This window comes from Orbicella franksi, chromosome 7 (assembly GCF_964199315.1).
Source record: "Orbicella franksi chromosome 7, jaOrbFran1.1, whole genome shotgun sequence".
NCBI lineage: Eukaryota > Metazoa > Cnidaria > Anthozoa > Scleractinia > Merulinidae > Orbicella > Orbicella franksi.
Genome location: NC_138151.1, coordinates 3702197 through 3719555, shown reverse-complemented (window position 1 = coordinate 3719555; position 17359 = coordinate 3702197). Strand labels below are relative to the sequence as shown.

At 41.6% G+C, this 17359-nt stretch overlaps 1 long non-coding RNA gene across 2 annotated transcripts; it reads right to left on the bottom strand.

Annotated features, from left to right (window-relative positions):
• Positions 1 to 6219: 6219 nt before the first annotated feature.
• LOC145493049 (uncharacterized) lies at positions 6220 to 14948 on the bottom strand. 2 transcript variants are annotated; one of them, XR_014050086.1, is made up of 5 exons: positions 14635 to 14948; positions 13961 to 14230; positions 8490 to 8587; positions 7869 to 8003; positions 6220 to 6827 (listed from the first exon to the last, which is right to left on the bottom strand). It is a non-coding gene; the product is annotated as an uncharacterized LOC145493049 (long non-coding RNA). The 2 variants fall into 2 exon arrangements; XR_014050087.1 differs by having other exon boundaries at positions 8490 to 8565.
• Between the last annotated feature and the right edge of the window lie 2411 nt (positions 14949 to 17359).

Genomic DNA, 17359 nt, shown 5'->3' with positions numbered 1-17359 from the left:
TCCTGAGCAATTAAAAACACTGCTCTCGTCTTAATCTTAGTTACTTCGAAAGGAATTTTACTATGTTGAGCTCTTTGACAAGTTTTAGGATTTGTAAAATGTCAAATTGAAGTTCAGTAAAATCTCGTTCATGTATTGAACTAAACACTTCCAAGGAGTTTCGGAGTCTCTCCGCCGCTGCCTAGAACAACAAGGCATTTGCTTGTCTGTCACACTTAGTGCGACCAAAGGACACCGTCAACCCGGTTAAACAAGATGGTGTTGTCTACAGGATTCCCTGTGAGTGCGGCAAAGTCTACATCGGGGAAACAGGGAGATCTATGCAGGAGAGGATCAAAGAACACGACAGAGATATACGACTCGCCCGTACCCAGACCTCCGCCGTTTCTGAACACACCCACGAGACCGGCCACTATCCTATCTGGAATGAGGTCAAGTTTATTGATCGAGATCCTCACTGGTACACACGTAGGGTCAAAGAAGCTATTCACATAAGACTTCACCCTAACAACATCAACAGGGATAGTGGAATTGAAATTCCTGAAGCATGGATACCCACGATCAAGAAACACAACAACAGGAGAACGGTACAACAGCGGACCACTGAGGGAACAGCTACTCGCCGGAACAATGGAACAATAGGAGGATCGAAATGCATCAATCACAGCCGACCTTTGTGATATAAATGATACCGTGCAATCAGTCGACCTTATCGCCTGAAGAAGACTAGCAGTAAGCAGTCAAAACGTCGCGATCTACATCTCAAGTGACCACATCGTGAGACAAACGATAATACACTTTATTATTAAACACTTCGCTTATGTACTTTTCCTTTTTTCTTGTATCATATTCAGTCGAAGTACGATGGTGACTTCAAACTCAAACAAGTAGCATTGGATAGCACTATATTTATGGAATCCTTAAGATTCAGATTTCGATGAGATAAAGATTGAAATCAATGAGGCTCAAGGCGATATTGCCTGCTGTGTTAAGTTGAAAGACTTGAGTCATAGGGCATTTTATTTCTTATTTGGAAAACAATGTGAAAAGACTCACCGAATCTATGTTTAGTTCAACTTATTATCCAATTACACTCTGTAGATTATAATTTGTACACTGTTGATTCTCTTTAAATTCGAGGACTGCGCGCGTGGGAGCGACTAGTGAGTGACGTACGATGAATCAGTTAGCTCGTGACAAACATTACTTGAAGTTCTCAGGGTGGCTCGTAACGGTTTCTAACACTTAGATTGTGATGGGTCGTTACAACTACTCTTTATCGCTTGATGCTTTATCATGGTGTCAAAAAAAAACATGTTATCATTTTCGTGACGCAATAGGTTACCATAGGAACAGTATGACCTCCTAAAAACACCCTTAATCACAGCTTTGGGGGCTTATAATTCAAAAACGGCACAGTGCTAAAGATTACCCTAAATAATCGGTTGGTGGTAAGGATTACCCTTATTGACCGGCTAGTGGTGAAAATACCTTTATTGATTGGTTGAAGGTAAGGATCATTTACCCTTCTGATCAGCTGATAGTGATGATTAAACTTATTGATGTGTCGATGGTAAACATTACGTTTATTGAATTGATGGCGGCAAAGAATGCCCCAACTGATTTGTTTGGTGGTAAATATTACCTTATTGATCAGTTGGTTGTAAAAAAAAGTGACGCCTTGGAGCCGAATGGCTCATAGCTGCCGGAGCTTATCCCGGTTTCTATAGCATGAAGCGGCTAGGAGTATTTCTATTTCCCCTGGACGGGATGCTAGTCCATCGCAGGTCACTCCCCCGCAATTTCTTAGGTTTCCCCAGCAATTCGCTGGTACCCATTTATGTTCCTGATTGGAGAGAGGCACTGTGAGAGTTAAGTGCCTTGCCCAAGAACACAACACAGTGTCCCTGGCCAGGGCTCGACCGCTCGCTCCGGGAACGAACGCATTAACCATGAGGCCATCGCCTCTCCCGTTATTGATCAGTTGGTGCTAAAGTTGCCCTCACTGATCGGTTGGTTGTGAAGATTACCCTTATTGATCATTTTGTGGTAAAGATTACCTTTATTGATCATTTTGTGGTGAAGATTACCTTTATTGCTCAGTTGTGGTAAAGATTACCCTTACTGATTGGCTGGTGGTAAAGATTACCTTTGTTGATCACTGAGTTGGTGGTAAAGATTACGCTTACCTGCGTTACTGATGCAATGCTTTCCCAACTGAGCTATCAAAGCCACGTAACAACGGTTGTGTGTGGTTTGGCCCTTTATGTTCAGTGGACATAACACTCGGCTCAAGTTACCCTTATTGATCAGCAAATGGTAAAAAATATTTTGATTAGTTGCAATTGGTGGTAGAGATTACCCAGATAATTCAGTTGGTGCCAAAGATTACACTTATTGATTGGTTGGTTTTAAACATAACCCTTATAAGATATGTTGGTGGTAAAGATTACCTTTCTTGATTGATTAATGATCGGTTCACGGTAGAGGTTACCCTTATTGATCGGGTGGTGGTAAATTTATAAAGATTACCCTTATTAATCGGTTGGTGGTAAAGTTACTTGTATTGATTGGTTGGTGGTAGCTTACCTTTTTCGATTGGGTGGTGGTAAAGCTACCTTTATTGATCGGTTGGAGGAAAAGATTACCCTTATTGATCGGTTCATGGTTAAGTTACCCTTATTGATTGGTTGGTGGTAAAGTACCTTTTTTGATCGGGTGGTGACAAATTTACCGTAATAATTAATTATTGATCGGTTGCAGGTAAAGATTACCCTTATTGATCTGTTGGTGGCAAAGTTACCCTTATTGATTGGTGGTAAAGGTTACCTTTATTTATCTGTTGGTGGTAAAGATTACCTTTCTTAATCGGTCGGTAGTAAAGATTACCTTTATCGATCGGTTGGTGGCAAAGATTACCTTTAGTGATAGGGTGGTAGTAAAGGTTACCCTTATTGACTGGTTGGTGGTAAAGTTATCCATATTGATTGGTTGGTGGTAGAGTACATTTTTTGATCGGGTGCTGTTAAAGCTACCTTTATTCATCGGTTGGAGGTAAAGATTACCCTTACTGATCGGTTGGTGGTATGGTTAAGTTACCCTTATTGATTGGTTGGTGGTAGATTACCCTAATTGATCATTTGATGAAAAGATTAGCTTTATTGATCAGTTGGTGGTAAGGTTACCCTTACTGATTTGCTGGTGGTAGAGTACCTTTAATGATCGGTTGGTGGTAAAGATTACCATTATTGATCGGTTGGTGATAAAGATAACCTTAATTGATCAGTTGGTGGTAAGGTTACCCTTATTGATTGGTTGGTGGTAGAGTACCTTTACTGACCGGGTGGTGGTAAAGCTACCTTTGTTGATCGGTTGGAGGTAAAGATTACCCTTATTGATCAATTGGTGACGTGGTTACTTTACCCTTATTCATTGGTTGGTGGTAGAGTACCTTTTTGGATTGGGTGGTGGTGAATTTTCCTTTATTGATCGGTTGGTGGTAAAGAGTACCTTTATTGTTTGGTTGGTGGCAAAATTACCCTTATTGATTGCTTGATGGCAGAGTATCTTTTTTGATCGGGTGGTGGTAAAGCTACCTTTATTGACTGGTCGCAGGTAAAGATTACCCTATTTGATCGGTTGGTTGACGCGTTTAGGTTACCTTTATTGATTGGTTGGTGGTAGAGAACCTTTTTCGATTAAATGGTGGTAAATTTACCTCTACTGATTGGTTGGAAATAAATATTACCCTTATAGATCAGTTGGTAATAAAGTTACCCCTACTGGTAGTTTGGTGGTAGATTACCTTTATTGATCGGTTGGTGGTAAAGATTACCATTATTGATCGGTTGGTGGTACAGCTACCCTTATTGATCCGGTGGTGGAGATGATTACGTTTATTGATCGGTTGGTGTTACAGAAAACCCTTATTGATCAGTTGGTGGTAAATATTACATTTATTCATCGGTTGGTGGCAAAGTTACGCGTATTGATCAGTTGGTGCTAAAAATAACCCTTAATGGTTGGTGTTAAAGAATACCCTTATTGATCAGTTGATGGTAAAAATTACCTTTATTGATAGGTTCGTGGTAAAGTTACCTTTATTTATCAGTCGGTGGTAAAGATTACCTGTGTTGATGATAAAGTTACCCTTATTGATCAGTTGGTGGTAAAGATTACCTTTATTGATCGGTTGATGATAAAGTTACCCTTATTGATCGGTAGGTGTTAAAGATTACGTTTATTGATCAGTTGATTGTAAATATTACCCTTATTGATCGGTTGGTGTTGAAGATTTACCTCTATTGATCGCTTGGTGGTAGTTACCCTTACTGGTGGTAAAGATTACCTTTATTGATCGGTTGGTGGTAAAGATTACCATTATTGATCGGTTGGTGGTACAGCTACCCTTATTGATCCGGTGGTGACAAAGATTACCCTTATTGATCAGTTGGTGGTAAAGTTACCGTTATTGATCGATTGGTTGTGAAGACTACTTTTATTGATCGGTTGGTGGTAAAGATTACACTCAATCAACTGTTTGTGGTAAATACTTGTATTACCCTCATTGATTTGATGGTGTTAAAGATTACATGATGTTAAAGATTACATGTATGTTAAAGATTACATGTATCCTTGGGTGGTGGTGAAGGTAAACCTTATTGATCGCTTGGTGGTAGTTACCCTTACTGGTGGTAAAGATTACCTTTATTGATCGGTTGGTGGTAAAGTTATCCTTATTGATCAGTTGGTGGTAGAGTAGCTTTTTTGATCAGGTTGGTGGTAAAGATTACACTCAATCAACTGTTTGTGGTAAATACTTGTATTACCCTCATTGATTTGCTGGTGTTAAAGATTACATGATGTTAAAGATTACATGTATGTTAAAGATTACATGTATCCTTGGGTGGTGGTAAAGGTTAACCTTAATGATTGGTTGGTGGTAAACATTTCCCCTCGACTTGTTGGTGGTCTAGATTATCATTATTGATATATGACTTGTAAGTTTGCCATAAATGTACCGATGTTGATCGAGTGGTGGTAAAGATTACCAAAATATATTTGTTGGCAATAAATTATTAATATTATCATTGTCGGCATTACCCATGTTGATTGGTTGGTCGTAAGAGCTATCCCTACCAATTGGTTAACAGTAAAGGTTACTGCTATTGATTGGTTGATGGTAAAGAATACTCTTATTAATTTGTCAGTGGTAAAGATTACCCTTATTGATATGTTACCGGCTGTAACATTATCCACGTTGGTGGAAAAGACTACTCTTCCTCCATCTGTTTGTTGAAAAGGTTGCTCTTTGATCGAGATTACCCTCATTGATCTGTTACCAGTATTAATTTGTTGTCGGTAAGGATTTCCCATAAAATTATTGATACTTTGGCAATGATAGATTACCCATATTTACATTTAGGTATATATCAAAAAATACCTTTCTATGTTTTATTGGCAGTAAACATTTCTGTGCTATATATATTTTGCATACTGATTATTAAAGGAAGATAGATTACCCATACATGTAAATATATTTTGGTGTGAAAAATTGTTACTCTTCCTGATTTGTGCTAGGTAAGGATTATATTACCCTTATTGATTTGTTGCCATTTATGGCCTCTGCCTCATGTTCCAACGTTGGGACAAAAAGGATGAGCGAGTGAGTGTGATTTGTTGGTGAGAAAACGTATTTTTACATGTACTTTAAATTGCAGTGTTCTCTCATTTCTGTGTTAGCCACCACACCCAGTTTCCTTAGCGACACGAACACAGCAGTTATCGGAAATAATAACTGTTTGCTGATGCACATGTTATATGTACTACACAATTATTCTCATTTTGCTTCACTACTGACAAGTAGTGAAAGAATTGTGACTACAGAAACAAACTTTTATAATAAACTCATTTTCCTTGTTTCCTTTACTACATTTATGTTCTTAGTTATGTTTTGTCAGACGTTCTTTTGAGAACCTTTTTAGTGTCAGCAGACTTACATGTAAGGTTGGCTGCAAAGTACACCTTTACCGTTTCTCAAGTCACTTGTGGTCAAGACAGAACTATTTCTATTTGTTAGTTTGATTTGGGGCTTCCAAGATCAAACACATTGGTACATGCATGTGGAAGATACACAGATGATAAGCAACTTGTGCTACAAGGTTACTCCTTTACACGAAAAATCGACCACTTACATGAAGTATTCAGTGACGGGCAAGATAGGTTAAATGGATGGGGTGGAAATTTTTTCCTGCATATTCTTTATAGGTTTCATTGCTGACAGCTGACTTATGTTCAATGATTGAGCACTTGTGTAGAAATCACTTGATGGAGGTTGCACAGTGCAAAAAAATAAACAGCCAGTCCACGCCATAAGAACGCAAAAAATGAAATGATTTTCCACTCTCCATTATGTCTACTTTCCATTTTGTCACATGCTGCTAATGGACTTAAGTTTATTATCAATCATGATTGCTTCAATGCCACTGGTTCTTGCAATTATTTTCATTCATTTCCTATTTTTTCCTTTCCCTTTTCCCTTAGCGGTGGGTGCTTCTGTTGAGGTATCTTCCTTTGCTTTTCCTCCTCTTCCCCTTCAGCTTGCTCCTGCTATAGCCGGGTTCTTTGTTGCCTAGATCATGGCACTATTTTCAATATCATCATCTTCATCTTTATCTCCCCCCTGCTGTTCAGATTCTTCAAGTGCATAGCTCTCTCCCTCCATTGTCTGGCTGTCCTCTGCCCCTCCCCTCCTTTGCTGCTGCGCGAATGGCATAAGGTGTCTTGCGACTATCATTGTTGTAAGTCCGCGTAAAAGCTGCTTTAATCTACAAAAAATATTTTAGGGGAAATATGTTAAGGGAATCAGACATCTTTATGGGATGTAGAGTAGTTCAGTTGGGTGTATAAGAGTTTATTGTGTTGTTGTTCTTTGTTTGTTGCTGTTGTTTGAGATGTTTTTTTGTTGTTTTATTGTTATTGTTAGTGTACCTATTAGGGTCGTTTAAAGATTGGACCAAACATAACGTAAAAAGGGACACTAAAACTGAAAAACCCTTGAGATTTGTCTTCAGTTATCTTGTTTGTTGCTGTTGCCATTCAGGTAGTTCTTGTTGTCGCTATTGTTGCTATTGTTCTAACTGTCTTGGTTGTTGAGGTTGCTGCTATTGTTTGTTTCTGCTTCTGTTGTTGTTTTCGTTTTCGTTTTTTTTGTAGTTGAAATTCCTGTCTGTATCCTATCATTTATTGTTTTCCTTGTTACTGGTACTTCTGTTCCTGCTGTATAACAAAACACTTAACCACAGTTCACTCAGCAAGCTAGTTACAAGGACATCTGCTCTCGTTTTCCCTAGCGTTTCTACATTGACTTCGTTTCAGGAAATATACATCATATTAGTTTCCTGAAAGACCAGAACTAGCCATTTTGCACAGGACCTGTCATTAAGTGTATCGTGTGAGTCTATAGCTCATAAGGCATAATTTAATCAATTTATAGCAACATAACACACCAAAGTGTATCCCAGTTTATGTAGTGCGATGTGTATGACTAGGAATAAGGTTACACTCTCGCTGGATGGAGTGCTAATCCACCTCAGGTACCCATTTGTACTCCTGGGTGAAGGGAGGCACTGTGAGGATAAGTGCCTTGCCCAAGACCACAACAAAATGGCCCTGGGTGAATTAATCGACGTGATCGTGAACCAAGTAGAATCCCAGCACGAACTCAAGAACGTCTGAGCAACAAGAGCAGAAGGTTAGAGAATTTGGTTACGAACGTATCTGTTCGAGTACACCTAAGTAAAACGCTCTGAGAAACTTAAGAATCCATTCAACCGTCTCTACTGACGAAAACAAAAATAAATTCTTACCTTGGTTTTCGCTCGGCCCTTTCCAGGATATTTCGATGCAGGCTTCGCACTTGAGTCTTTCCCGCGCTTATCCTCAACCTTTGAGACCCCTGGTTTTGAAGTTTTTCCTTTGGGACTGAAAAACGACTGAATATCCTGTTGATGAAAAATAATAATCTTGTCAGCAATACACAGAACGAGCTCCTCGACCGAGAAAATTAACGATAGCCGAACCATTTCGATGCACTATTCGCGCCATCTTTGAAACGCTCGAAAAAGTAGCCAGCGGTTAATCTTTGGTTATATTACGTGATGTGAAGTGTCTCTTTGTCATTCCCATGTCCCGTAAGTGGAGCGCACGTACGGGATTATATGATTTGCCATTTTATTTATTTATTTTTTTAATTTTCTGGTATTTATGTCAAATTTATCTGCTGCCAGATGAGTTGCCGCTGTATATAGGTTTCCATATATCAATGGATAAGCCCTACAATTCTATAAACGTTTCTCACCTCCGTGAAAGTTGAAAACTTTCACGAAGAGTATCTTAACAATGTAATAAATGCAATTTTAGTATTTACTTTAAGTCCTGATGTTATACCCGTGTATGAGTAAAGTTAAATAAATAAATAAATAACTCACCCTCAGCGTCCTCTCGTTGTCACCTTTCATATCGTATCCAGTCCTTCATCAACCTCGGAAACACCTTTCTTCGCATCTCTCGAAAAGAAGATATCAAACTATTAGTAAAATGTGATAATTATTGCTGCATTTTTATTATTTCCGCGACAAGGATAAGGAGCTGCAAAGCTAATAGAAGACATGGCGTAACGTTCAACTAAACTCAGACTAGCTTTACACCATTGATGTTCCTGTCTTCTTAATCAGAGGTATCTCTCGAGCTATCTCTCGACTCTCAGGTAATACTCTTTCTCTTCCTCAATCCCACCCTTACAGCGAACTTTTAATTAAATCCTTTAAGAGTAAACACTATTGATGTCACTATCTTTACCATCCTTTCTCCATAATGGATACGAAAGGTAAATTTCTTTCGCGGGCAAATGCTAAGTTTTATAAGAAATTTATTCAGTTTAAAAGAGCGTGACGGTATGCAACCCCTGCTTGAAAACAGCCACAATCCTCTGGGTCAGTTGAGTACAAATCATCTGCGATGAGTACTGATCCCGTCAGAATTCCTGAACCACATTATTGCGACCCTCTGGACTCATGTTTCCAAAGGATGGACGCATGGTACTCGTGCTACCTGCGTGGCGTGGTTTCCGACAAAGGATACGGAAGCACCGAGTTCATCGACCAACCTTACCTCGGGACGTGAAAGTAAACAAGCACCAAGTGGAGCGCGCGAAACTCTCCACCCAGCTGGGGAATACATCTTCGAATGGGTTTGAATCCCGTTCAAGCTAAGTGGAGCGCGTGGAACTCTCCACTCAGCTGAGGAATACATCTTTGAACGGGTTTGAATCCCGTCCAGGTTAAGTAGAGCGCGTAAATATGTCCACTTAGCTGGCGAATGCATCCTCGAATGGGTTTGAATCCCGTTCAAGTTAAGTGGAGTGCGTGGAACTCTCCACTCAGCTGAGGAATACATCTGCGAACGGGTTTGAATCCCGTCCAGGTTAAGTAGAGCGCGTAAATATCTCCACTCAGCTGGCGAATGCATCCTCGGGTGGATTTGAGTCCCGTTCAAGTTAAGTGGCAAATGCATCCTCGATTGGGTTTGAATCCCGTCCAGGTTAAGTAGAGCGGGTGAATATCTCCACTCAGCTGGCGAATACATCCTCGAATGGGTTTGAATCCCGTTCAAGTTAAGTGGAGCGCGTGGAACTCTCCACTCAGCTGAGGAATACATCTTCGAACGGGTTTGAATCCCGTCCAGGTTAACTAGAGCGCGTAAATATCTCCACTCAGCTGGCGAATGCATCCTCGAATGGGTTTGAACCCCTTTCAAGTTAAGTGGAGCGCGTGGAACTCTCCACTCAGCTGAGGAATACATCTTCGAACGGGTTTGAATCCCGTCCAGGTTAAGTAGAGCGCGTAAATATCTCCACTCAGCTGGCGAATGCATCCTCGGGTGGATTTGAGTCCCGTTCAAGTTAAATGGCAAATGCATCCTCGATTGGGTTTGAATCCCGTCCAGGTTAAGTAGAGCGGGTGAATATCTCCACTCAGCTGGCGAATACATCCTCGAATGGGTTTGAATCCCGTTCAAGTTAAGTGGAGCGCGCGGAACTCTCCACTCAGCTGAGGAATACATCTTCGAACGGCTTTGAATTCCGTCCAGGTTAAGTAGAGCGCGTAAATATCTTCACTTAGCTGGCGAATGCATCCTCGGGTGAATTTGAATCCCGTTCAAGTTAAGTGGCAAATGCATCCTCGATTGGGTTTGAATCCCGTCCAGGTTAAGTAGAGCGGGTGAATATCTCCACTCAGCTGGCGAATGCATCCTCGAATGGGTTTGAATCCCGTTCAAGATAAGTGGAGCGCGTGGAACTCTCCACTCAGCTGAGGAATACATCTTCGAACGGGTTTGAATTCCGTCCAGGTTAAGTAGAGCGGGTGAATATCTCCACTCAGCTCGCGAATACATCCTCGAATGGGTTTGAATCCCGTTCAAGTTAAGTGGAGCGCGTGGAACTCTCCACTCAGCTGAGGAATACATCTTCGAACGGGTTTGAATCCCGTCCAGGTTAAGTAGAGCGCGTAAATATCTCCACTCAGCTGGCGAATGCATCCTCGGGTGGATTTGAGTCCCGTTCAAGTTAAATGGCAAATGCATCCTCGATTGGGTTTGAATCCCGTCCAGGTTAAGTAGAGCGGGTGAATATCTCCACTCAGCTGGCGAATACATCCTCGAATGGGTTTGAATCCCGTTCAAGTTAAGTGGAGCGCGTGGAACTCTCCACTCAGCTGAGGAATACATCTTCGAACGGGTTTGAATTCCGTCCAGGTTAAGTAGAGCGGGTGAATATCTCCACTCAGCTGGCGAATACATCCTCGAATGGGTTTGAATCCCGTTCAAGTTAAGTGGAGCGCGTGGAACTCTCCACTCAGCTGAGGAATACATCTTCGAACGGGTTTGAATCCCGTCCAGGTTAAGTAGAGCGCGTAAATATCTCCACTCAGCTGGCGAATGCATCCTCGGGTGGATTTGAGTCCCGTTCAAGTTAAATGGCAAATGCATCCTCGATTGGGTTTGAATCCCGTCCAGGTTAAGTAGAGCGGGTGAATATCTCCACTCAGCTGGCGAATGCATCCTCGAATGGGTTTGAATCCCGTTCAAGCTAAGTGGAGCGCGTGGAACTCTCCACTCAGCTGAGGAATACATCTTCGAACGGGTTTGAATTCCGTCCAGGTTAAGTAGAGCGGGTGAATATCTTCACTCAGCTGGCGAATACATCCTCGAATGGGTTTGAATCCCGTTCAAGTTAAGTGGAGCGCGTGGAACTCTCCACTCAGCTGAGGAATACATCTTCGAACGGGTTTGAATCCCGTCCAGGTTAAGTAGAGCGCGTAAATATCTCCACTCAGCTGGCGAATGCATCCTCGGGTGGATTTGAGTCCCGTTCAAGTTAAATGGCAAATGCATCCTCGATTGGGTTTGAATCCCGTCCAGGTTAAGTAGAGCGGGTGAATATCTCCACTCAGCTGGCGAATACATCCTCGAATGGGTTTGAATCCCGTTCAAGTTAAGTGGAGCGCGTGGAACTCTCCACTCAGCTGAGGAATACATCTTCGAACGGGTTTGAATTCCGTCCAGGTTAAGTAGAGCGCGTAAATATCTTCACTTAGCTGGCGAATGCATCCTCGGGTGAATTTGAATCCCGTTCAAGTTAAGTGGCAAATGCATCCTCGATTGGGTTTGAATCCCGTCCAGGTTAAGTAGAGCGGGTGAATATCTCCACTCAGCTGGCGAATGCATCCTCGAATGGGTTTGAATCCCGTTCAAGTTAAGTGGAGCGCGTGGAACTCTCCACTCAGCTGAGGAATACATCTTCGAACGGGTTTGAATTCCGTCCAGATTAAGTAGAGCGGGTGAATATCTCCACTCAGCTGGCGAATACATCCTCGAATGGGTTTGAATCCCGTTCAAGTTAAGTGGAGCACGTGAAACTCTCCACCCAGCTTGCGAATGCATCATTGAATGGGTTTGAATCCCGTCCAGGTTAAGTAGAGCGGGTGAATATCTCCACTCAGCTGGCGAATGCATCCTCGAATGGGTTTGAACCCCATTCAAGTTAAGTGGAGCGCGTGGAACTCTCCACTCAGCTGAGTAATACATCTTCGAACGGGTTTGAATCCGGTCCAGGTTAAGTAGAGCGCGTAAATATCTCCACTCAGCTGGCGAATGCATCCTCGGGTGGATTTGAGTCCCGTTCAAGTTAAATGGCAAATGCATCCTCGATTGGGTTTGAATCCCGTCCAGGTTAAGTAGAGCGCGTAAATATCTCCACTCAGCTGGCGAATGCATCCTCGAATGGGTTTGAACCCCATTCAAGTTAAGTGGAGCGCGTGGAACTCTCCACTCAGCTGAGGAATACATCTTCGAACGGGTTTGAATCCCGTCCAGGTTAAGTAGAGCGCGTAAATATCTCCACTCAGCTGGCGAATGCATCCTCGGGTGGATTTGAGTCCCGTTCAAGTTAAATGGCAAATGCATCCTCGAGTGGGTTTGAATCCCGTCCAGGTTAAGTAGAGCGGGTGAATATCTCCACTCAGCTGGCGAATACATCCTCGAATGGGTTTGAATCCCGTTCAACTTAAGTGGAGCGCGTGGAACTCTCCACTCAGCTGAGGAATACATCTTCGAACGGGTTTGAATTCCGTCCAGGTTAAGTAGAGCGCGTAAATATCTTCACTTAGCTGGCGAATGCATCCTCGGGTGAATTTGAATCCCGTTCAAGTTAAGTGGCAAATGCATCCTCGATTGGGTTTGAATCCCGTCCAGGTTAAGTAGAGCGGGTGAATATCTCCACTCAGCTGGCGAATGCATCCTCGAATGGGTTTGAATCCCGTTCAAGTTAAGTGGAGCGCGTGGAACTCTCCACTCAGCTGAGGAATACATCTTCGAACGGGTTTGAATTCCGTCCAGATTAAGTAGAGCGGGTGAATATCTCCACTCAGCTGGCGAATGCATCCTCGGGTGGATTTGAGTCCCGTTCAAGTTAAATGGCAAATGCATCCTCGATTGGGTTTGAATCCCGTCCAGGTTAAGTAGAGCGGGTGAATATCTCCACTCAGCTGGCGAATGCATCCTCGAATGGGTTTGAATCCCGTTCAAGTTAAGTGGAGCACGTGAAACTCTCCACCCAGCTTGCGAATGCATCATTGAATGGGTTTGAATCCCGTCCAGGTTAAGTAGAGCGGGTGAATATCTCCACTCAGCTGGCGAATGCATCCTCGGGTGGATTTGAGTCCCGTTCAAGTTAAATGGCAAATGCATCCTCGATTGGGTTTGAATCCCGTCCAGGTTAAGTAGAGCGGGTGAATATCTCCACTCAGCTGGCGAATGCATCCTCGAATGGGTTTGAATCCCGTTCAAGATAAGTGGAGCGCGTGGAACTCTCCACTCAGCTGAGGAATACATCTTCGTTCAAGTCAAGTGGACTGTGTAAAACTCTCCACTGACCCAGCTGGAAAATGCATCTTTGAATGGGTCTGAATCCTGCTCACAGCAATTTCAATTTCAAGATTTGAATGTCTTGTTCTACATGGATCAAGTATATTTTTATAAGAAGAAATGTTTTTTGTCTTTATTTTTTTTAATTTCAAGCAATGGTCAAGTTTTAATTGAAATAACTCATTCTTTTGTTTCTTTGTTTTTTTGTGTGTTTTTTTTTCTTTGATTGGTTGTTTCTTATTTGTAGTTAAGTTATAATCCAGTAAGCCTTCATTTGATGGGGAAAGATGCAATCTTAGTTACTGGATGGCATTGTAAAATATCATGAGCCCTAATTTTAACTATGTCGAACGCTTTTTCCATTGAGTAGCATCATATCTTAGTTGGGTTTTGTTCGATTTCATAATTTCAGTAAAATGCACGACCAATCGTTGATGGTCCCGTCGTAACTAAGGTGAAAGTCACCAATTTTTACCTGAACTGATGCTCTGAATTAATCCAAGTTCACGGTCAGAGTTAAAAAAAGATACCGACTTCTCTAGCTGCTGATGGCTTTGTGGAACCTCAGTGATCCATAAATTAATTCTTTCCGATCATTTCTTCAGGAATATCGATGTTTTTATGTCGTTCAAGACCACTGTGCTACCCCAGTTTTATTTTTTCAACCAGTCTGTTTGCTGTCTGGCTTATCTCCACTCCAGCGGTATGATATGTTGTACCAAACCGTAACCAGGGCGTAGTTTTCCTGATTAAAGAAAATAATGTACATGCTAAGTAGTTAGAATCGTATCAAATTTATTAATAAAAACAAACGGAAATGTTTGGATGTCGTTTGGTAGCTTTTCGGAATGATTAGTTTGCTTATAAAAGTTAAGATTCTTTTCTTTAGAAAAAAAAAATTCAAGAGCGCAAAACTCGCTATCTGGTATCGAGTGATTGTGTGCATTAGAAATCGAGACTAAATTATTTATTGTATGTCTTGTCATATTAGTAGTTGTTCAGGATTGTTTCAGGAAATGATCAAGAAGATTATTACAGAGAAACGTCCAAGTATGGCTGTGTCATTTGCAGTTATTGCGGAGCACATTTGCGATCGTAAAAGTACAACATAGTTCGTAAACATAAAATAGAATGAAATGTTCCTGTTACCTCTTTTTAAGCAGTTTCCTCCGATTGTTCTTCCGCTAGGTCTCTCGAGTCTATCGCTCGGCAGGTTGACAACTGTGTCCAAAGGTTTTGTGAAGAAAGTAACATCGACGAAGGAAATGTATCATTTCATCACAGTTTACCGGCTGATGGCGAAGACTGGTAAAATACAATTATGAAATCCTGAAAATTCTGAGAATGGCAGATCCAGCGTGTAATTAATAACTTTGAGATCGCGTTGTTTGAATAAACGCTGCCATGGTTATCTAGCGAGGTTCTATCAATTCTCATGACGAACTTGTTCAGAGAAGCGGACGATCTTGCTCAGTGTCCAAGTAAATCTTGTGGTAACAGTCTCTATGGAGCATATTCGTCCATGGCGATTAACAGTAAACTTAACGCCACGCTAGTTGTCCAAACTTTGAACAAAAGTTGTTCATTCAGAGCAGTTCGAGTCCGTTATGAAATAAAATTTGAAAACTTAAGTATGCTGATGCGCGCATGGCAGAATAAAATGGTGTCATCAATTTTGAATTTTAAACAATGCAAATGAGCCAGTTTACCGCGAAGGTGCGTGCCTAAATTCTACTTATTTGCATAACAGTAAGTGTTACTTCAGGTGCGGTTACATGAAGTGACGGTAATTTATTCCCCAGGCGTTATTCTCACTATATAGTGATATCTGGCAACTTCGTTGTTTCTTTCACCGAGAAATGGCCACAATGGTCGATAACTGACGATAATGTGCCCTAAGAACATGCAATTATTTCAGAGAATTAATTGAAAACAAAGAGACCTTTTCCTGGCCATTTGAAAACCGACCCGGAGTGGCGTCATTTCCAGAATAGCCCTTTTCACGGTTACCTTTGCTCATTTACATTACAATAAAATCTAGCATGTATGTGAGGCAATTTTGGGCTAGTTTTTAGTTTTAGCCCTAAACTGCCTGGCATCCTCGTTGGATTACATTGTAATGCAAAATGAGAAAAATTAACCGTGAAAAGGGCTCTTCGATGACAAAAAAAATTACCATACATAAAGCAAGTTTACATACATCTGACCGATTTTCCAAGCACATGCCCGCTATTTTGGTGCAAAGTCTTAACACGGTTTTCATAAATCCAGTCATATATTCGCACAGAATATCCGAAATGATCAGGGAACGCCCTAGTTTGACTCCGTCTTTCAACGGAACAAGACTGGATGACCCAGAAAGGCCAAAAAAATGAGCGTGTCTAATTACTGTCGATCTTTTTAAAGCATCTGGATTCAAACTAGGGCATTCCCTGATCATTTCATACATTCTGTGCAAATAATTACTCAGGTAGAATGATTTGGGGGGGGGGGGGGAAACACCAGTTTAGCTCGCGTTGCCCCCAACCAGTCGTGGGGAGCCCTCGAGGATGCAGGTGCATGCTGGGGGGATTTTCCAGGCATTCCCTGTCAATATCTGTCTGCATGTATGAAAACCGTGTCAAAATTTGGGCCAAAACTTTTGTACCTGCCTGCCAGCGATAGGCGGCAGGCAGGCACTTGCGGCGCTTGAAAACCCAGGGAAGCTTCCGTCAAGGAGAATTGGGGCAGACAGACCAGGTCCCTAGCTACCAGCTGATTCCAAGCGGAGTCCCAAGGGTTTAACCCCAGGGGGCGTGGGCTGGGTCACAGAGAGAGGCCTTTTTGTCCGTTAAACTGGTCATTTTCTTTGCAGGAAAAGCTTTGGCCACCCATGCCCTTCAGCCTTCCGGCCTGGCAGCTAGCCAGCCAGACAAAAGCAAGGTGGGTGAGTGGGCTGTGTGGTGACAGACTGCCTGTGATTGATTGAGTGAAAAAGCCTGCGTATTTTCTTGGAAAAGTGTCGGCCTGGTTGTGTTGACAATAGCACGGTATTCATAAGGCAGATATTATATGTCAGCTGTAAAGACCTAGCATGAATTACATCGGAGAGTATCTAAGTGTGATTGTTAACTGCCAAAAGAACACTTTATAAATTACCTTTCTTCAAGTATTTTAAGAATGGCTGACTGTTAGGATCGAGAAACGCCGGTCAACGTCCCATTTAACAAATCGCTCATATTTTGCCCAAAGATACCCTTACGTGACCTAATTCTAAAAATCATATTTAAAGGTTCCAGCGAATTTTTATTTTTCAGAAATTTGCGAAAATTTGAAAGCGCGGTCAAAGTGCGGTTTTTCGTGTAATAAAATGACCGAAATAAGGTGCGAGGACGAAGCGCTCCTTAAGTCTTAAAATAAACTCAATTGACTTCAAACTTCACAAAAATGTGGAACAACCACTCTAATTTATTCCTCGCTTTAAACTAATCTCAGATATGTTGATATAGTGGTTTTCCGAACCATTTTAAAAACAGCTATGAAGCGTGTGAAAAATAACGGCAAAATATAGGTCATGTTTAACAGCATAAAAATGCATCTGGTACCTCACTTTCCGATTATTTTACTTTACAGCCTTAAAATATCATTATTAAAGATATACCATGCCAAGTTCATGCTCGAACTCGCAGTATTTCCCTTTGTGAAAAACGAAAATCTATGTCAATGTGTTGGGTGCAAATAACACAATAATTATGCACGAACCAGAGACAAATCAATTTCAATGGCGAAAGTAAAAGCCTATCATTAATTAGAATCCCGTCAATTCACTGCTATCAGTAGAAACATAATGTCCACTGCATAAAAGCTGTTTTCAGACGTTTTCGAACCATTGCGC